General features: G+C 41.6%; 1 non-coding gene across 1 annotated transcript; it reads right to left on the bottom strand.

Moving 5' to 3' along the window:
* Window positions 1–12734: 12734 nt before the first annotated feature.
* On the bottom strand, window positions 12735–12835 carry LOC147886363 (U6 spliceosomal RNA). Its single transcript, XR_015543379.1, has one exon. It is a non-coding gene; the product is annotated as a U6 spliceosomal RNA (small nuclear RNA).
* Window positions 12836–21284: the final 8449 nt, after the last annotated feature.

Below are 21284 nucleotides of genomic sequence, written 5' to 3'. Positions count from 1 at the left end.
ACTCTTCTACTTCCCACTTCTTGAACCATTTTTTTAGGTCCTGTGCCCATCCGGATGTCAAAATCTTGCCCTTGTTTGTCTTTTGAAGCTTCTGACTTTCATTCCATGCTCTCTTTGGTAGCCTTTCATTATCCATGCACTTGACCTTTGTGATGTATCTGAGTACTCTCTTCAGAGCATGTAGCTCTATGGGTATACATCCTGTCTCTAGGAGTAACAAAGAGTATGGTGTAGTAGCCTTGATGCCCAGGTGCCTCCTAATGAAAGACTTTTGCATTTTCTCTATCTCATTCCACGTGAAGATAGTGGGAGAGAAGGAAGGAGTCTCACTTGTGGCTTTCTCACATACACAATGGGGGAATACACACAAAGGTGGAGGCTGAAAACAGTTTTCCTCTTCTTAGTTGTGAAAGCCAAAAGAACTCTAGTACACAGAAATAGAAGAACCCTATATGTGGGTCTCAAACCAAACTCAGCTAACTAAGGTGGCATACTAACTGAGCCACGAACTAGAGTAGATAAGGATAGCTGTCATCCAACTATTTATTCATGGGCGATGTACCAACTGCATCTACAACTAACAAGTCGGTGACATAAATGCACAACGGTCACCCTGGCATATCACGAGTGGAGCTCGATATCTCAACACTCCCCCTCGAGCTCAATCCCAATTCCTGCACACCAAGTAGGTCTCTGAACTTGTGCAGCTTCTCTGCGCCCAATGCCTTTGTGAATATGTCAGCTACCTGATCCTCTAAACTGACATAAACTAGATCAATAAGACCTAGTAAAACCTTCTCCCGCACATAGTGATAATGCACCTCAATGTGCTTTGTTCTAGCATGATAGACTGGGTTATTTGCCAAGTGTATATTGCTCATGTTGTCACAATGCTTATGCAACCAAGCTACCTCACATGCAGCCATTGTTGCACCCCTGTACTCAGCCTTTGTGCTCGACAAGGTAACTGTAGGCTGTTTCTTGCTGCTCCAAGTGACTGCAGCACTCCCAAAAGAGAACACATATCCACTGGTAGATCGTCTATCAAAAATACTACCAGCCCAATCAGCATCAGTGTATCCATGCAACTGTATCTGAACCCCAGCCTCATAAAATAGTCCATACTGCAATGTGGACTTCACATACCTGAGTATGCGTCTAGCCGCATCCAAATGCGGTTTCCTTGGGGCGTGCATAAACTGACTTACCAATCCAACAGCATAGCTCAAATCTGGCCTGGTAATATTCATATAAATCAAACTTCCTACTATGTGTCTATACATAGTAGGGTCTTCTAGAAGCTCACCTGCATCTGCGCTCAGCTTCACATTCTGCTCCAAAGGAACTGAAATAGGCTTACAGCCTGTCATCCCATATTTGGACAACTTGTCCAATCCATACTGCCTCTGCAAGAGCTGTATCCCACTTGGTGATCTAATCACCTCAATGCCCAAGAAATAACGCAGCTCTCCCAAATCCTTCGTCTCAAACTTCTGCTTCAATAGCATATTCACATGAAGGATATCTTCATCACTGTCACATGTGATGATCAAATCATCAACATAAATGACAAGAAGCATAATACCTTTCTCTGTTTTTCTCACATAAAGTGAGAAATCTGCCTTGGAAATCTGAAAGCCAATAGTGACAAGATACTGTCCTACCTTGTCAGACCATGCTCTAGGTGCTTGCTTCAAGCCATACAAGGCTTTCTTCAACCTGCAAACAAACTCAGGATGAACAGCATGAACATAACCTGGTGGCTGCTCCATAAAGACCTCTTCTTGCAAATCACCATGCAAGAAGACATTCTTTACATCCATCTGATGTAAAGACCATCCCTTTGATGCAGCCATAGCAATGATTGCTCTTACGGTTGCCATCCTTGCAACCGGACTGAATATTTCTTCATAATCAATCCCATATGTTTGTGCATACCCCTTGACAACTAATCTTGCCTTGTATCTGTTCACAGAACCATCTGCATTGTGCTTCACCTTATAAACCCACTTACAGCCAATTGCATTCTTGTCTTTAGGCAAAGGCACCAATTCGCATGTAGCATTTGCTTCCAAGGCATCCATTTCTTCATCCATGGCTTTCTCCCATTTTTCTTTTCCCATGGCTTGCTCAAAAGAAGTGGGTTCTGGTTCCTGTATCACTTTGACCATATAGGCATAGTGAATGGCTATAAATCCATCATATTTCAGCCTATCCATAGGATACCTAGCTCTGGTAGACCTGCGCAAAATAGGCTCACTTCCAGGTGCTCTCAAAACATCCCTGGTCTTCCTTACTCCAGGTGTAACAATAGAAGGAATACCCAATTCATCATCAATGCTCTGTTTTGAGCCACTGGATTCACCATCCACATAAGAGTGACCTGCATTCACATCAAACATGAGCTGATCTACCTTCTCTTTTCCTTTTTGTGATACTTGCATACCACTATCTGCATTGCTTTGAGGAGATTCTCCTTATCTCAATTTGCCTATCCATGGCGAAGTATGTGAACCATTGCTAGAGGACACTGCAGGTCCACTAATATTTTGTGATTGCTGCTGTGAATTCTGTGCAGCATTACCATTTTGTGCATCTACATCATCAATCACATTTACTGGTTTATACCAGCTGCTCATCTCATAAAAAACAACATCTCTGCTCACTATAAACTTATGAGTACAAGGGTTATAGCATCTATACCCTTTCTGCTGCTGCAGAGAATAACCAATAAAGATGCACTTCTCAGCTTTTGGATCCAACTTGGACCTCAACTGATTTGGCACATGAACATAGGCAATGCAACCAAAAATTTTCAAATGAGAAATATCTAGTTTCCTACCAGTATACATCTCCTCTGGCGTCATGTCATGTATTGCTGCAGTGGGAGTCCTGTTCATTATGTAAACTGCTATAGCAACTGCTTCAGCCCAATAATAATCTAGTAGGTCTTTTTCATTTAGCATGGCCCAAGAAACCTCTCCAATATGCCTGTTTTTCCTTTCTGCAAGTCCATTTTGCTGTGGGGTATGACTGCATGAATATTGCTGCTTTATGCCATGCTTCTGCAGGAACATTGCAAACTTATTTGAGAGGTACTCTCCCCCTCCATCTGACCTTAGGCATTTTATTTGCAGACCTCTTTCTTTTTCAACCATAGCTTTAAATGCTTTGAAATGCCCAAACACTTCACTTTTCTTTTTCATAAAATGCACCCAAACTTTTCTGTTGTAGTCATCAATAAAAGTGACAAAATAATGACAGCCTCCAACAGATGCAGCTTTAGTAGTCCACACATCAGAGTGGATTAATTCCAATGGCTTCTTACTCTCTTGAACATGTCTAGGAAATGGTTTCCTTGCCTGTTTTCCAAATTGACAGGCTTCACATACCTTATGCATTTCTGCAACCTTGAATTTAGGCAATCCTACAACAATATTTTGGGCCTGCATTGATTTAAGTCACTATACATTAACATGACCAATGCATTTATGCTAGATATCAATATCTGCAACTGCACCGGTCCCATGTGTAAACATTGCTGCACTTAATTCAAGCATGTCTGCATCCAAGGTAAACATCGTGCCCTTCTTCTTTTCTTTTACTATTAAGCGATTGTTATTTTTCATATCGTCAACAAAGCATCCATGAGGATTAAATCTGACCTGCAAGCCCTGCTCAACCATTTGACCAATAGAAACTAGATTCTTGGTGATATTCGAGACATGAAATACATCAGACAAGTATTTCCTTTTCCCATCCTGCATTGACAAAAGAATTTTACCAATCTGCACAATAGGATGTGCAGTATCATCACCAGTGTCCACAAATCCTGGTCTTTCCATTTTCCTTGCATCCTGCATCCATTCTGCATGACCTGTCATGTGGTTTGATGCACTTGAGTACATCACCCTGTCTACTAGAGGATGCATAATTGCCTTGCTGCAATTTTCCATTCATAATGTCATTCTACTTTTTGTAGTAGTCTTTAGCCATATGACCCATTTTACCACAATAGTAGCATTCAACATTGCTGTTTGCATTTTGGCCTCTCTGCCATCCACCACGACCTCTTTGGCTCCCCTTGCCTCTAGAGTTACCACGTCCTCCTCCATAGGACTGGTTTTCTTGAGTTTGCTGCATATTTTGATTTCTACCACGGCCTCTAGATCGGCCTCCTCTACCTCTGCCTCTACCTCTTCCAGCATTTAAGAAGAAGACACTTTCTTTTGAAGTTCCTCTTGAAGAAGATGCACCACCATTTCTCTGCTCTTGAGAAATTAGAAGAGCAAATAACTCCTCAAAATCAGGAAATTTTTCACGGATGGCAATGGATGTCTGGAACTGTGCATAATACTTTCCTAGACCATTCAAGGTCATGGAAACCAAATCATCATCTTCCACTGGTGACCCAATGGAAGCAAGTGCATCTGCAATTTTCTTCACCTTCATGTGGTAGTCATTGATGCTCATATTTTCTCTCTGCACATTGTGCAACTCCTGCTTGAGCTGCATTTTCCTAGCTTGCGTATTTGTGCTGTACATTTTTGCCAAAGTATCCCATGCCTCCTTTGGCGTACTTGCATCCTGAATATGCACAATCATAGAATCTGAAATACTGATAGACAGCCAGTACATAACTTTCTGGCTCTCTCATGCCATCTTTTAAATTCCCGCATTTCCTATTGATTGGGAACATTAGGAAGAACTGGTTCTTCTTCATTTCCTGTAATGAACTCCTAATAGCCTTTTCCCATAAGGAAATTTGTCATTCTAAACTTCCATGCTTGGAAGTTGTTCTTGTCAAGCTTTTCAGTGACAATCTGTGAAAGAGAATCAGATGCCATTACAGAACACTACAAAATATTCTATCACTACAAAAAACACAGCTCCTACCTCACAAGGGCAAATCTGCAAAACCGACGAAAGTGGTATTTGACCACACAGTCACTTCCTAGTGACGATTTTGCATCAACAGGCAATAAGGATGATTCTGTAACTCCCAATATCTCTGCGCACAGGCATACGATGCAATTTCTGCGGCAACTTTTCACCGACCTACAAAGCGGTGGTCGCACAGCAAAAACAGGGCCTTTTTCTCAGTGCTTGTGGGGAACTACCGCCTCCAAAACAAGCCCCAAAATAGCCTCGAATAAGAAAAATTAAGTCACCAAGGGCTTTGCCCTTACCCGCAGCATATATTGCCCTCTTGCCACACTATGAAGGGCATCTCAATCTGAGACGATGCACTCTTGCACTTTCTGGCTGTGCTACCTGCAGAGATTTGCTCCCAAACTTGAAAAAGGAAAGCAACACTGGTCCTCTTACCAGGACACCGCGAACTTGATTTGCTTTCTTGAGCTCCTTACCATGAACCAGGCTTTGATACCATGTGAAGATAGTGGGAGAGAAGGAAGGAGTCTCACTTGCGGCTTTCTCACATACACAATGGGGGAATACACACAAATGTGGAGGCTAAAAATAGTTTTCCTCTTCTTAGTTGTGAAAGCCAAAAGAATTCTAGTACAAAGAAATAGAAGAACCCTATATGTGGGTCTCAAACCAAACTTAGCTAACTAAGGTGGCATACTAACTGAGCCACGAACTAGAGTAGATAAGGATAGCTGTCATCCAACTATTTATTCATGGGTGGTGTACCAACTGCATCTGCAACTAGCAAGTTGGTGACATAAATGCACAACAATCACCCTGGCATATCACGAGTGGAGCTCGATATCTCAACAAGAAGATCATATCGACTCCATAAGATCATCAAATATTTTCTAAAAATTAAACATCTAAATAATTGAGGATTAAAGTGTAAGTAGATCATATCAACCATTGACTGCATGGTAAAGAGACTAAAGTAGCTAAAACCCAAAAGTAAACCACACATATGAAATAAGAGACTAATTGTCTATCATAATCAGAGAAGAATTATCCATCATAATCCGATAAGAAATGCAGTCCAAGTGTCAAATCCTTTTGGAAGACAAAGATCCAAGGTCAAGGTTAATTTAACTGCCACCATCTAGTTAAAACATCATAGTTTTAAGTGGGAAGACAGGTAATGCTTGTCCCCCTTGGCATGTTATTGCTTTACTTGGGAGCCATACTACCATCCAGATTTTGAAGGCCCACAGTAAAACAAAATTACCCTATGGTGTGAAGAAGTGAAATGTGAAAAATGGGATGTCATACACCCAAAATAATGAATAACAACTCACAAGTATGTAATTCTAATACCATTACTTTATGCAATAGAACACCAATATATAGATAAGAGTACTTACATGTCTATGTGTGTTGGGAGGGGGGGGAGAGAGAGAGAGAGAGAGAGAGAGAGAGAGATGACACATCCACCACAAAAATCCATTCATTACCCCGAAAGACTATCAAACCAGTCCAAATATAATAAACTTATAAGCATGTACTAAATCCTAAGTTCACACCATAGTGATCAACAATGTTGCTCATCATTCCAAAACTAACACGATCTGGGATTTTTTTAGTACGTTTTTTAAAAGAAAAGAAAGTGTTTTTCGAATTGAAAACGCATGTGGACGTTCAAAATGCAAAAAATGCATTTTTTATAACTGATCAATGTGCATCGGTTGATCCGCTATATATTGATCGGTGAATCCCAACGCCGACCGGTGTTTTTCAAAAAATATTGAACGATGTTGGGATTCACCGATCGATGAAAAAATACCGGTCGGTGAATCACTACACCAACCAGTATATAATAAACCGATTGATGAAAACAAAACACCGGTCAGTATATTCAAGAAAATACTGGTCAGTGTAGTGAAATACCGATCAGTGTGCACCGATCGAACACATGGCATGCATGCATTGGCTGTGAAAACCGACCAGTGTGCAGACATACCAGCCATTATGTCGAGTTGGGTTCTATAAAAGGGCACCTTTGTGTCATTTTTTTCCACCTATCACCAAAATTCACCATAGTTTTCCTTTGTTTTCCGCATCCTTGCTATTTTCCACTTCTCCTTCAGGCTTTTGGTGAGCTTCTAACCTCACTATTGTTCTCAATTAAGGCTGGGTGATGGCTCGCTTTGGCCGGTTGGATTCACCTCGCCTCAGTTGAGAGAAAAGAGAGAGAAATATGTCATATGTTTGTGCTTGCTTGCTTTTGTGTGTGTGCACGCTTGCGTGATGTGTTTCACTCGGGGCCAAATGATGACTCGCTTCGGTTGGTTGGATTCATTTCGCCTCGAGTGATGTTCTAGTAGTATCATGATTAAGGTCAGGTGATGGCTCACTTCAGTCGATTGGACTCACCTTGTCCCAATTGAGAGAGGAATATGTGTGATGCTTATTTATGCTTGCTTATATGTGTTTGAATGTGTGATGTTTATCATTTGGGCTCGGATGATGACTCGCTTCGGCTGATTGGATTCATCTCTCGCTTCAAGTGACATTCTATTAGGTAGTATCATGATCAAGGCCGGCGATGGCCTACTTTAGCCGGTTGGATCCACCTCGCTTTGGTCTACTATCATATATTCATATATATTGTACATAGTTGCCAATATAGCCGGTTTGGCCAGCTAGATTCATCTCAATGATGACCTTCCCAACGAGCTCAAGATGTGTGATCACACAATGTTGATCTAGATCATCTTGGTTCATTACATCATGATTGCTGTTATATGTTTTCCTGTCTCGTCTTTTATAGCCTATCCTTCTTGGATAGCCTGATAGGGTTTCTTGGAGTAATTTGTATGAGGTGTGCTATTGCTTGTAGGGTCCACATTATAATTATCTATTAGAAATTCATGTTAGCATGTGCGTAGATGTCAATTTTATTTCTTGATTTTTTCACATTTGTTTTTGTAATGACTGTTGAGTGTTAACGTAATGCATTATGATAGGGCCTAGATGTCTCGATTGCTTAATTGCTATGCATTGGTTTTCGTATGTACACGTCATGACTCATCATGGTAGTAGAACCTCAAGAGTGCTTACATCATGATTGTTGTGTGAATTAGATCTATCCCTCTGCCTTCCTCATTGCAACCACCCCTTCAAAGAGAGAGAGACACACTTGGAGAATCAAGTTGCAACATCTTGTCTGTAGGGTGTGCGTTCGACATATTATAACATTGAGTGAGGAGCAAATAAGAGAGATTTCCCATACCAAGTCTAATTTGGATGAAATGCATCAGTGCATACTTGCTCAATTTGACTGTAGCTAGATGAGGCACGGAGAGGTAGAGCGGACAGTGGAGAAAGAGATTGTACTAAATTTGCTACTTAGATTGCTAGGTGATATAGTTGTACAATAGGAAACGGTAAAGCAGTCAGAGCCCTTGACAGACACATCAAGGTCAAAGTTGGATAGGTGGCTTGTAGAATGGAAAGAATCCCGCACTGCCATTCATAGGAAAAATTGAAAGGAAAAAGGTGCGGTTGGTAGACTATCAGATGTCACCATGAAATATTATACCCAAGTTGCTAGTGGCTCATCCAAAAGAATAGGCACAAGAAGTCAAGACGGCAAGGCACAAATAGACCTATGCACGAAGTTTTTTGACATGACATTGCCCTACAGTGGTACACTTCCCACTACTTGCATTGACAATTCTTGAGGAATTAGGTAGGGGAGTGGAAGGAAAAGTGTACCGGGTTAAGATAGAGGGTGTACTAGGTTTCAAGCCAACCCTACCTTATGCTTGGCAAGAAGTTGAGGCACGATACTGCACATGCACATAGATCATTGAAGGCAGAGCTGGCAATGACTGTAATGCATAGGGCCATGTGTCGCATAATTGGTTACACACATTAGTGATCTTTGGTTAATCAGTTCACACTTTAATGGAGGTAGTATTCATGACATGCTCATGAGGCTACCTTCCATGTAATCAAGCTGTTGTGGGATTGTAAATGCCACTTGTGCTAGAATGAGCCTCGGGAATGGATGACAATGGAATCGCTGCTAACTAAACTTCACGCACACCGTGTTGATGAAAATGACGTAATGCGTCCAATGGACGATATGAAAATTTATCTATAAAATTGTAATTTTGACAGATCATCATATTTCCATTTGCAAGTCCTGTAGTTTTTAAATATTCCTAAATTAAAATTTTCATTGTTTTGAAATGGATGTTGGATAACATCATTGGTTGTTTAGGGTCCACAATCTTCTACAATAGGATGAGAAGCAAATGTGTTTGAATGTATGTATGTATCATGTCATGAACTCGTATCTTTGCTATTATGTTTAAGGTTTAGCATTTCACCAAAACAATGGCATCGTCATCAAGAACACCCTCTCGACCATCCACACAGGCCAAGTACCAAGCCTGAGACGAATGCACACGTGGTAGTCAAGCGATGAAGTTCATGATGGGTGTGGCTGACGCTACCACACATCTATCATTAAAAGAGCAAACAAAGGAAATTGCCGCTACCAGTATTTTCCACAACCCTAATGGCATGAGGTACTCGGGTATAAAGGTCCTTGTCTTGGATGATAATTTAGAGACTATATGGGATTCTAGCAAAAATACCCCAGGACATGGGCCATGGTCCCTTACACGGTGTTATATTGAAGGCATGAAAGAGAATGCACAATGCATGCAGGAGATGATTTTTGCTCGGAAATTTTGCTTTGAAATTCCCAAATACTTTGCAAAGATGCTATATGCAAAGTTTGTGCTTGGTCGTGAAGTGGACTTTGCCTCAGTCATTTGAGTACACGAGGAGCCACGTATGCCAAGCGCCAGACCCGTGGTAGTCAAACTTCTAGCATTGGCAATCCAGTGTCAGGTGAATATGATATTTAAATATGTCGATTCGGGTTTTTTTTGAAGAATTCCAACCCAACATCAATTGATAAGTTTGTATGTGACTTTAGAACATGTAGCCTCTGTCACAAGTGAAGAACTCTATATGAATATTGAAGAGGGAGCTAGATAGGGAGCACATGTTGAGTGAGATGTCACATTTACGGCTGCCACTATACGAGATGCAACTATGGAGCATCTACGAGTGATGCAAGAACTTGAGCAGGTGAGAAGCGACAATGAAAGATTGCATGCATTATGGGATGACAGGCTGTAAGCCTATTTCAGTTCCTTTGGAGCAGAATGTGAAGCTGAGAACAGATGCAGGTGAGCGTTTGGAAGACCCTACTATGTACAGACGCATAGTAGGAAGTTTGATTTATATGACTATTACCAGACCAGATCTAAGCTATGTTGTTGGATTGGTAAGTTAGTTTATGCAGGCTCGAAGGAAACCGCATTTGGATGCGGCTAGACGCATACTCAGTATGTGAAGTCCACATTGCAGTATGGACTATTTTATGAGGCTGGGGTTCAAATATAGCTGCATGGATACACTGATACTGATTGGGCTGGTAGTATTTCTGATAGACGATCTACCAGTGGATATGTGTTCTCTTTTGGGAGTGCTGCAGTCACTTGGCGCAGCAAGAAACAGCCTACAGTTGCCTTGTCGAGCACAGAGGCTGAGTACAGGGGTGCAGCAATGGCTGCATGTGAGGTAGCTTGGTTGCATAAGCTACTTTATGATATGCATCAGTCTACAGATGGGCCAGTTGTCATTTATTGTGACAACATGAGCAGTATACACTTGGCAAAGAACCCAGTCTTTCATGCTAGAAAAAAGCACATTGAGGTGCATTATCACTATGTGCGGGAGAAGGTTTTACTAGGTCTTATTGATCTAGTTTATGTCATCACAGAGGATCAGGTAGCTGACATATTCACGAAAGCATTGGGCGCAGAGAAGTTGTGCAAGTTCAGAGACCTGCTTGGTGTGCAGGAATTGGGATTGAGCTCGAGGGGGAGTGTTGAGATATCGAGCTCCACTCACGATATGCCAAGGTGACTGTTGTGCATTTATGTCACCGACTTGTTAGCTGCAGATGCGGTTGGTACACCGCCCATGATGGATGACAGCTATCTTTATCTACTCTAGTTTGTGGCTCAGTTAGTAAGCCACCTTAGTTGAGTTGGTTTGAGACCCACATATAGGGTTCTTCTATTTCTTTGTACTTGAGTTCTTTTGGCTTTCACAACTAAGAAGAGGAAAACTGTTTTTCAGCCTCCACCTTTGTGTGTATTCCCCTACTGTGCATGTGAGGAAGCCGCAAGTGAGACTCCTTCCCTCACTCCCACTATCTTCACAAAGGCGACACATAATGGTAGCAAGAAGTGTCAAAGTACAAGAGAATGAGAGAGCTTCTATTCCAAATGTTGCAAGTACACAATGAAAACTTTCGTCCTTTTATACATTCCACTTTTGAAGGGATAGCTAACCCTTGTACTCTCTTATACCTCCTCACTTTCTTCTTATAAGCACTTGGGCCCATACAAATTTAGGGTAGATAGCATATTATAATCCTCACACCGTCTCCTACTTCTCCACTTACATGATTGGCTTACACAATTGTTAATCATTGTCATTAACATAAGTTGTTGTTTTGGGTGATTGCCAATTTTTGGCATATTGAGTCCATCTCATAGATCAAAGCGGTTGCTGAAGGCATGCTTGTCTAGGTACTCAAAGTTGTTGCACCTCATTATTCCACTTTCCCCCTCTTGATTATAGCTCTTCTATCCTCCCATGGTGTTACACACTAAGGTTGGCCATGCCTGGGCCATCGATTGAACCAATAAAAGGCAAGTTTTGAAATGATGGGCAGGTAATGGGCGGGAATCTCATTACACACACCCCACCCATGACCAAACATTTTAGTCGTACATGACTCTACATCATGCCCTTAGGCCCTTCTATGGGCAACCAAATTTGGTTGCCCAACAATGGGAACCCTTCACATCTGCCAACTATTTGTGTTTTTAGGGTCCCATAAATTACTGAATTATTGTTGGGGGCCCGTTGGATGGTGCGAAAAGGGGGTGATCTTTTAAATTCCACAATGGAAAGCTACTGTGTAATGGGGTGTGTGCATTCTAGCTTTTTGCACTAGTTTGTTTTGTGAAGATGGATTCTGGTACGTTAGTCTAGGATCATAGAATTTAGGGTGTGATTGAGGGAAACCGAGATCGTATACATGATATGCTGGTGCATTAGTATATGATCATAGAATCCATGATTGTATCCATGAGATAGTGAAGTAGAGATCAAAGTGATCGAGGGGAACCATAAGCTATAATGTGCAATCAAGAGCAATTTCCTAGTTTAAAATCGAGATTGTAGTGCAATGGAAATCAGATATAAGCTATAAATTTGAGATTGTAGTTGAAGCAAAACCAATCTAAATGGCATCGGTGGCAAAAAATTTGTTGATAGCATTTAGATAATATTGCAATACTTTGGAAAACTATAAAGTCTTGTTTTCAAAATTGTAAACATGTGCTTTCACTAAGAAATGAAAACTATAATTCAATGATAGTCATGAAAACTGTAGCCACATGACAATCTTGAAAATTGTAATAAGCTTCTAATTTAGTAAACTACGTTGTCCTTGCCATGTAGGTAACCAGTCAGATAGTACCATTATCGAGAAAGGACTGCACGACCAGCTCATCAAACCTAAACTTTCTTTTCCATCTCTTAATTACATAAAGTTGAATAAGAGCTAAGTTGAAAGTAGAACTGAAAGTAGAGCTAGAGGCAGGACAAAACAAAGCTGACGAGAAAGGGGCACGCTCTCTTGGAGAGGAAGTGTGCCACCTCTCCCTAGACATCATGTATGAATTTTTGTTTTTAAACCTCTCTCAATTTGTGTGTGTCTCCAAAGAGATGTCTTTGTATCGCATAGGGGCCATGCTAATCATCCTTGTATCGCTACAATTTTATCAGATGTCTCCAAAGAGACTTTTTTAAACTTTCTTATTTCATAATTTTTCTCTTTCTTAATTTTGAAACTAAAATTGTTATTGTTTTGGGAATCACATTCGAACTTAGCTCCTGTACGTACTTGCTAACATATTTCCACATCATTTTTGTTGCATCCCATTGTTGTACAAAACAACTAAGCAACACAAGGCAATGCACATGTTACAAACAAAGAGTGAAGAACCATGTAAGTTTCTATAGACCCACAACATTGCATAAGAAATATTTAATCAATTTGAAATATTATGTCCAACTGATTTAGTTTAGTTTTGGCATGTAACTTTATCTGTTTTAGCTGGATGCACCATTGACATCTAATAATTTGATGCAAAAAATATAGAAAAGACATCGCAAGAAAGACTTTCAAATGAGCGTGAGCCATCAAAAAATCATGCCTTAATCCATCAATGTCATCATGGATTCACATCAATCGGCTATATAAAGAATGGATGGAAAGATGTGGCTCCATGCTTTGTTAGATGCAATATTGTGCTCATTATGGTAGGGTTAACTACTACACAACGAACAAGCAACAACATAGAATTTGAAGGAGCTTGTTCATTGCTTGAAATGGACCACCATCAACCCTACTCATTAGTTAAGAAATTAAAATTGCCTGAGAGTCCAAGTGCCCATAAATATGTGGTCTCTTTTGCAAAGGGCATTGATAAAAAGGTTTGAGACACCATGATACATGGTGTAGAGGTGGATATTCAAGGCTATCAGATACCTTGTGTTTCCAATTATGCATCTTGATCGAACCAATGTTGTTCTTGGTCAAGAATGGTTGTATAGTCTTGGGCATAGCTTACAATGGAGTTATCTTAATAACTCCACTATGATTGAAAAAGATGGTAGAGTCTTCTAGATTTAGGGTATGATGTGCCCAACTCTCCTCTTATTTGTTCAATGGAATTGGAACAACTATTACACCAAGAAGAATGTGAGATATATCTCTATGAACTTACTTTTATTGGTGATTTTATGTCTTCTATAATGGAAAGAAGTAATATTGTTTTTTATAATGTTTAAAAGTATAAATCTTCTCTCAATGATTTAATGTTTGAATTTAAAGATGTTTTTTCATCTAATCTGTCTGATGGTTTACCCCCTAAGAGAGAAGTAGATCATAAAATAGACTTAATAATTGGATTTATCACTGTTTGTAAACCTCCATATAGGCTTAGTCAAACAGAGGAACTTGAGGTCGAAAGACAATTAACTAAATACCTTAGAACACTTATTTCATTAATTTTGGACTCATATGTCTACTTTTGGACTATTCCTTAAAATCCTTCCCAACTGAAAAGTTTACTTTATGAAACTGTCATTCGAGAATCAAAAGTTTGCTTTCTGGCACTATCATTTTCACATAAGACATTTCAAAATATCTCTCTACAATGTTGTACAAATAATGCAAAAACTACTATTAAATCCTAAATTTCTATTTCTTGTTTATAAGAATCATATTCTTAAAATAAAAAATCCGAGTTATTAGTTTAAATCCATGAAAAACCATGCTATTGAGGATTCACAACATTTTAAAAATGTATACATAAGAGACCTGTAAGACTCTTTTTACTTTCAATGCAGAAAACTATAACACTCTTGAATATTCAAGAAATTAAAAGGTTTATATACACATGAGACATGATGGAAGCCTCTTTTGTACTCCAAAAAGTAGCAATAGCTATGCTTGCAATTTTACATTATCATGTCATAAGTTTTACAACAAATATTGCTCTGGATGAGTCTTTGTACAAAGGATCTCCTGTGGCCTTTTCAATAATTTAATTTTTCCTTTACAATGAGTTTAGTACAAATGGGCGATCCAAACATTTGCTTGTTTGAATGTCCTTTTCTATCATGATCACAGAAATGAGCGATCCAAACATTTGCTTGTTCAGAATGTCCTTTCTGTCGTCACTTGTCGCTTGGGTGCCATCTTCATTCACTCTCATCGGACAACCACCACCACCTTCACTCTTTCTCGATATTTGAATGGTGTTATCATGGGCATTCTTCATTTGCGCTATCTCCTTCTACTTCCTCCCGGGCGAGCATCTTTGTGAACTCTGTAATGTGCATAATAATTGGTTGCGGTAATTTTATTTTGTCTTCTACATCATACCCCATGTGCTTCTTTGTTTTCTTTGACCTTGATTTCCAGGATACTATGACTGTCTCTGTGGAAAGTCTTGAAATTGCTTCATGGTTTGGGACCCATTCCTTTTTCAAACAACTACTATACAATGTACTGTTATCTTGGTTCTCCTTCCTGCCCCTTGGCTCATACCATACCGCTGTAAATGTTGTAGCTCTCCCCCGGTCATCCATGCTCACGTCAACTACTTTTGCAACCCAAAACTTCACGTTCTCATGTTCATCATCCGATGGTCGAACTGCAACAAAACAATGGACATCTATGTCTATTTGTGGCATAAACTCTCTCTTCTTGGGTCCATAATATGGACGTGGGAGCAACGATTCAAACTCATTTTCAAAGAGACCACATGCTGGACGCAAGTCATTACCAACATTTGGCCAAAATAAAGGCCGTTCTGCCTTAATATCATCTTCTCGCATTTTTGCAAGGTCCTTTATCAATTGGTAGGTCTTGCTAATTACAACAGTAGTGTGTTCCTTCCAAGAGGGCTTCCAATCAGGAAATCTTCGGAGCATTTCCTCTTTGTATGCAATAAAAGCTTTTAAGCCTTCTATTTCACCTTTGGATTTCTCGCTAAATTCTTTTATAGGAGCCCATGTTGGATGCATTTCTTTGCTCGGGATTGAAGTTAAGAGAGAGTAAGGTTCTTCAGGTTCCCATTTTGTATCAAGAGAATAGTGTTGCCATTGCATCATTGGTTTTTCATCCTTTAAGAAAAATCGAAAATAGTGTGGAGCGCTATGACCAATCAGGGCATCACCACCTTTTTGTATGAAAGGTAGAATAAAGCTCTTCCAATCATACATCCTCTCAACCATTGAGCATATTGTTCCTTCCTTACGGCCACCAACTTGCCTCCCGCATTTTCTTATCAAGTCATCCATTGTCTCCATGTCCTTGTGTTTTAGTTCTCTTGAAACTGTGCTAAATACCTGATCGATATCCTCATGTGTGTGCCCAACCAACAAAAACCCAACTTCAATCTCATTGAAGATTCTATGAGCGATTAGCATTGAGCAAAATGCAAAGAAGAGTACATTCTTATTCTCTCGTCCGCAATTGTCTGCTTGTATTCTCAAAGTTGCTGGTAGGCGACCTTTTTCTGCATGTACATTGTGAATTGCCTTCATAACGGATGTTACAACTTGATTGCTATCGTGTAGATGCAAGGAATCAATCCATATGTCTGCAAAAAACTTAAATCCGTGCACTAACACTCCACATAGATGTGTCTTTAAAAAGTATTTGCCTTGTAGCTTAGGTGGAGTGTTAACGAATCGAGGTAATGTTGTTGTATTTTGATCCATACCATCTACAATAATGCACATGTACTCATTTGGGTGAGAAATAGCTTGCTCCTTCCAAAATGCATATTTTATTCTAGAATGTCGAACAAGTCCATGATGAAATTCTCTCTTTCTTTTGTAAGCTTCTTTTTGTTCTGGAGATGTTGCACTCTCAAGTGCTCGCTTTAGATCATCACAGTCGTTGCACTTTGACATTTTTTGCCTCTTTGGGATTTTAACATGTCCAAAGCTTTTTTTCCAAAGAGTATACAAAGTATGAAAAGATGCCGGTGCATGCCCTCTTTGCCTCTGTGTTTCTCCAATAGAGTTAAATACTTCTTTTTTGGTCAAACCTATCGGAAGATGCATTTCTGATAGGTGGGGTTGCGGTAAAGCATTTTCATAAATGTAATCTTTCAAAATTGCTGTTGCCGCAACCGTTGAGGCTCTTGTTTTGGGCCTTCCTATGTTTCCATGAATGTTAAATTTAACTCCATACTTTGCTTTATTAGCCAAATTCCAATATGTGCCATGTGATAATCCTGTAATAATGCGATATGCATTATTGCATATACTTTTTCCATTTATAAGAGGCCTTATTTGATGTCCTGAACTTCGCCTTCTCTTATCATTTACAAGAAAGCAAGACAATCTCGTGAGTAGGTATTCATTTCTTCTGCTTCCTTTCCTTTGCCAGACATGTTCTCTACAACCCTTGATGTCATGTAAGTTAATGGATCGCATACATGTATGCTTACAGCATGTAGATCGCATTGCTTTTAGCATAACATCTTCATTCATTACTCTTATTCTCTTTGGTTGCTTTTCTGGATCTGCCTGCACTCGTTGTCTTTTCATGCATCTGTATGTCCGTTTTGGGACCTTCTGTTCATTCTTATTTGGATTTGTGTAGTTCTCCTTGTAAGATTTATTTGTCACGTTGTTTTCATGAGATGTTGCATCCTTGATCTTATCACTCTGACAGTCAAATACTGAATATTCCTTTGTTGATGTCATCCTTGCTTTTGATACATTCGTCAAACCATTTGTAACATTTACAAGTTCACAATCAAAGTCAAACACCGAATAGTCCTTTGTTGATCTCATCCCTACTTTTGATACAATCGTAGAACCACTTGTCACAATGGCATTAGAGTGTCCCGAATGATCTTCAAACTCATCTATTCCTGAGAGAACATCACTCATTGATGCACTTTCTATGGATTTCATAACTCCATAGTCAGTGGTGATAGACTGTCCAGAATGATCTTCAAACTCATCTATTCCTGAGAGAACATCGCTCATTGATGCACTTTCTATGGATTTCATAACTCCATAGTCTTGAAACTCCTCTACTCCAGAGAGAACATCACTCATTATACTATCGTGCATGATTTCCATAATTCCATAGTTACCTGCTTTGACTCCAAGAACTTTATCAGTATCCATGAAGCCATCCATGCTTGAAGATATAACACTTTTCACATCTTTGCCCAAGTTCTCAATGTGCATGAACTCATCCACCCCGGATAAGGCATCACTTGTGAAATATTTTTCTTTCTCGGTACCAATGAACTCATCGACTTCTGATAAGACGTCAGTGCTATAGTTGAGTGCATTGGAATCATCCATCTCTGAAGGAATAGAGCTTGGTACATTGGCATATTCTTTCAATTCTTTGATTTTGTAGTATACATTATGTTTATCATTAAAAACCACATGCCGAGTCTTTCCAATCTTTAAAAATTGCATGCTCCATCTCAAATCCTTACCTACCTCATAGTAGGGACCATCCAATGACATTGAGTTATCATCCATACCATCATCAGTAACTTTTTGAATTCTCATCTGCACAAATGTCCAGTGTTCAACTTGTTCAAATCCCAAGACTTGACCTTCTGCTACATACTTATTTGTAAATGATAACATTTGTAAAATATCTCCCACTCTAAAATCCAAAGATATGCACTTTGTATTCCTGATGACATGTGTTGGATAAGTCTCATCTCTGTCCCATGCAATAAATGCTTTGTTGGAAGTATTATAGGGCATAACATCTCCAAGGATTTCCATATCCCCACACTTATGCTTTAGCTCCACATGTGCACTAAGAATCCTTGATACGATAACCGCTACCTTATCTTCGCCAAGTCTTCTAAAGTGACAAATAGAATTTGGATCACTTTCATGGATTGTAGCAAATGCAACTACTTCTCTTTTGCAACATAAAATCACCTCCATCCCCGGAATAAATTTTGTAGCCATCTCATTTGTGAGTTTCCTCTGCAAACAAGCTGTAACAACCATTATAAAGAACATTAGTCTCTTCTCAATAATCTACTTTATTAATGATTTAAAAATCCAGAACGTGTTTGAAAATTTAATTAGACACTAACCAATAACAACCCTAAACCGTAAACCAAAACAACCCTAAATCCTAACCAATAACAACCCTAAACCCTAAACCCTAAACCCTAAACCCTAAACCCCAAACCCCAAACCCTAAACCCTAACCCCCAAACCCCAAACCCTAACTCCCAAACCCTAAACCCTAAACCCCAAACCCTAAACCCTAACTCCTAAACCCTAAACCCTAAACCCTAACTCCCAAACCCTAAACCCTAAACCCTAAACCCTAAACCTTAACTCCCAAACCCCAAACCCCAAACCCTAACTCCCAAACCCGAAACCCGAAACCCTAAACCCTAAACCCTAACCCCCAAACCCTAAACTCTAAACCCTAACTCCTAAACCCTAGATCCTAAACCCTAAGCCCTTAACCCTAACCCCCAAACCCTAACCCCCAAACCCTAAACCCTAACTCCTAAACCCTAAACCCTAACTCCCAAACCCTAAACCCTAAACCCTAAATCCCAAACCCTAAACCCTAAACCCTAAACCCTAACTCCCAAACCCCAAACCCTAAACCCCAAACCCTGAACCCTAAACCCTAAACCCTAACTCCCAAACCCTAAACCCTAACTCCCAAACCCTAAACCCTAAACCCCAAACCCTAAACCCTAACCCCCAAACCCTAAACCCCAAACCCTAAATCCTAAACCCTAACCCCTAAACCCTAAACCCTAAACCACCAAACTCTAAACCCTAACCCCCAAACCCTAACCCTCAAACCTTGAACCCTAAACCCTAAACCCTAAACCCTAACTCACCAAACCCCAAATCCTAAACCCAAACCACGAAATCCTAAAACTTAAATCCTATGAGTGTTTTCAAGTAATATCATTTATTTAAGTAATAGTTTTAATTAGAATTTATAAGTAATAGTGGAATTGATAGTTGGGAGGGTGGTAGTGGGAGAAAGGGAGAGTGGGAGAGGGAGTGGGAATGGGGGCGGTGGGGGTGGGGGTGGGAGGATGGGAGTGGGAGTGAGAGAGGGAGTGGGAATGGGGGAGGTGGGGGTGGGAGAATGGGAGTGGGAGTGGGAGAGGGAGTGGGAATGGGGGAGGTGGGGGTGGGGTGAGGGTGGGAGGATGGGAGGATGGGAGTGGGAGTGGGAGGGGTGGGGTGGGGAGTGGGAGTGGGAGGATGGGAGTGGGAGAGGGAGTGGGAATGGGGGAGGTGGGGGTGGAAGTGGGAGGGGTGAGGTGGGAGGATGGGAGTGGGAATGGGGGAGGTGGAGGTGGAAGTGGGAGGGGTGGGGTGGGAGGATGGGGGAGGGAGTGGGAGTGGGGGAGGTGGGGGGGGTGGGAAAATGGGAGTGGGAGTGGGAATGGGGGAGGTGGGGGGGTGGGAAAATGGGAGTAAGAGGATGGGAGTGGGAGGGGTGAGGTGGGAGGATAAGGGTGGGAGAATGGGAGTGGGAGTGGGAATGGGGGGGGAGGGGTGGGGGTGGGAGGATGGGAGTGGGAGTGAGACGTGTAGGTGGGAGGATGTGAGTGGGTGGGAGAATGGGAGTGGGAGTGGGAGTGGGAGTGGGAATGGGGGAGGTGGGGGTGGAGTGAGGGTGGGAGTGGGAGGGGTGGGGTGGGAGGATGGGAGTGGGAGAGGGAGTGGAAATGGGGAAGGTGAAAGAATGGGCGTGGGCGTGGGAGTGAGAATGGGGGAGGTGGGGTGGGAGGATGGGAGTGGGAGTGGGGGTGGGAGGATGGGAGTGGGAGTGGGGTGGGAGGATGGGAGTGGGTGGGAGAGAGAGAGAAGATAATCTAATAGAGAGGCCAATGGGAGAGGAGATAATGTTATAGAAGGACCAATGAGAGAGAAGCACTCAAAACCCTAGTTTTTCTTATATATACTCTCCTTCTCTCATTGTTTCTCTCATTTCAACAAGGAAGAGCAAGAGGAGAAGCAAAAAGAGGAGGAAGAGCAAAAGCAAGCACAAGCAAGCACAAGCATCGATTTCAACTTTTTTCCAGGTACTGTTTTTAAAATTTGTATTCTTTGAAATTTTATTATAAAGAGAGAAAAGTGAAGGAAAGATTTTTAGAGAGAGAAAAGAAGAGAGAGAGTCTTGCTGCCTCGGCAGCAAAAGAGAGAAAGAAAGAGAGAGGGAGAGAGACGAGAGAAGGGGGGGGAAAGAGAGGGGAGAGAAAGGGAGGGGGGAGAGAAGGGGGAAGGGGGAAAGAGAGGGGAGAGAGGGGAGAAGCAGCGAGGGGGGGGAGAGAGAGAGGGGAGGGGGAGGCCGCTGCCGCGGCAACGCAGAGGGGGGGAGGGAGGGGAGGGAGAGGGGAGGGGAGAGGGAGGGGAGGCGGCGAGAGAGGGAGGGGGGGCGGGGATAGAGAGGGGGAAGAGGGAGGGGAGGCGAGGGGGGAGAGGGAAGGGAGGGGAGGGGGACGCTGCCGCTGCCGCGACAGCGAGAGAGGGGGAGGGGGGGTAGAGGGAAGGGGGGGCGGTGAGAGGGAGAGGGGAGAGGGAGGGATGGGGGCCCGGCGAGAGAGGGAGGGGGGGCGGTGAGAGGGAGGGGAGGGAGCCGCCCGCGGCAGCGAGAGGGGGGAGGGGGGGGAGGGGAGGGGGCCGCT

This window comes from Dipteris shenzhenensis, chromosome 24 (genome assembly GCF_047967505.1).
Source record: "Dipteris shenzhenensis isolate YYH24624 ecotype China chromosome 24, Dip_SZ_1.0, whole genome shotgun sequence".
Lineage (NCBI taxonomy): Eukaryota > Viridiplantae > Streptophyta > Polypodiopsida > Gleicheniales > Dipteridaceae > Dipteris > Dipteris shenzhenensis.
The sequence above is the reverse complement of the archived record's forward strand: the minus strand, read 5'-3'. Positions and strand labels throughout refer to the sequence as shown.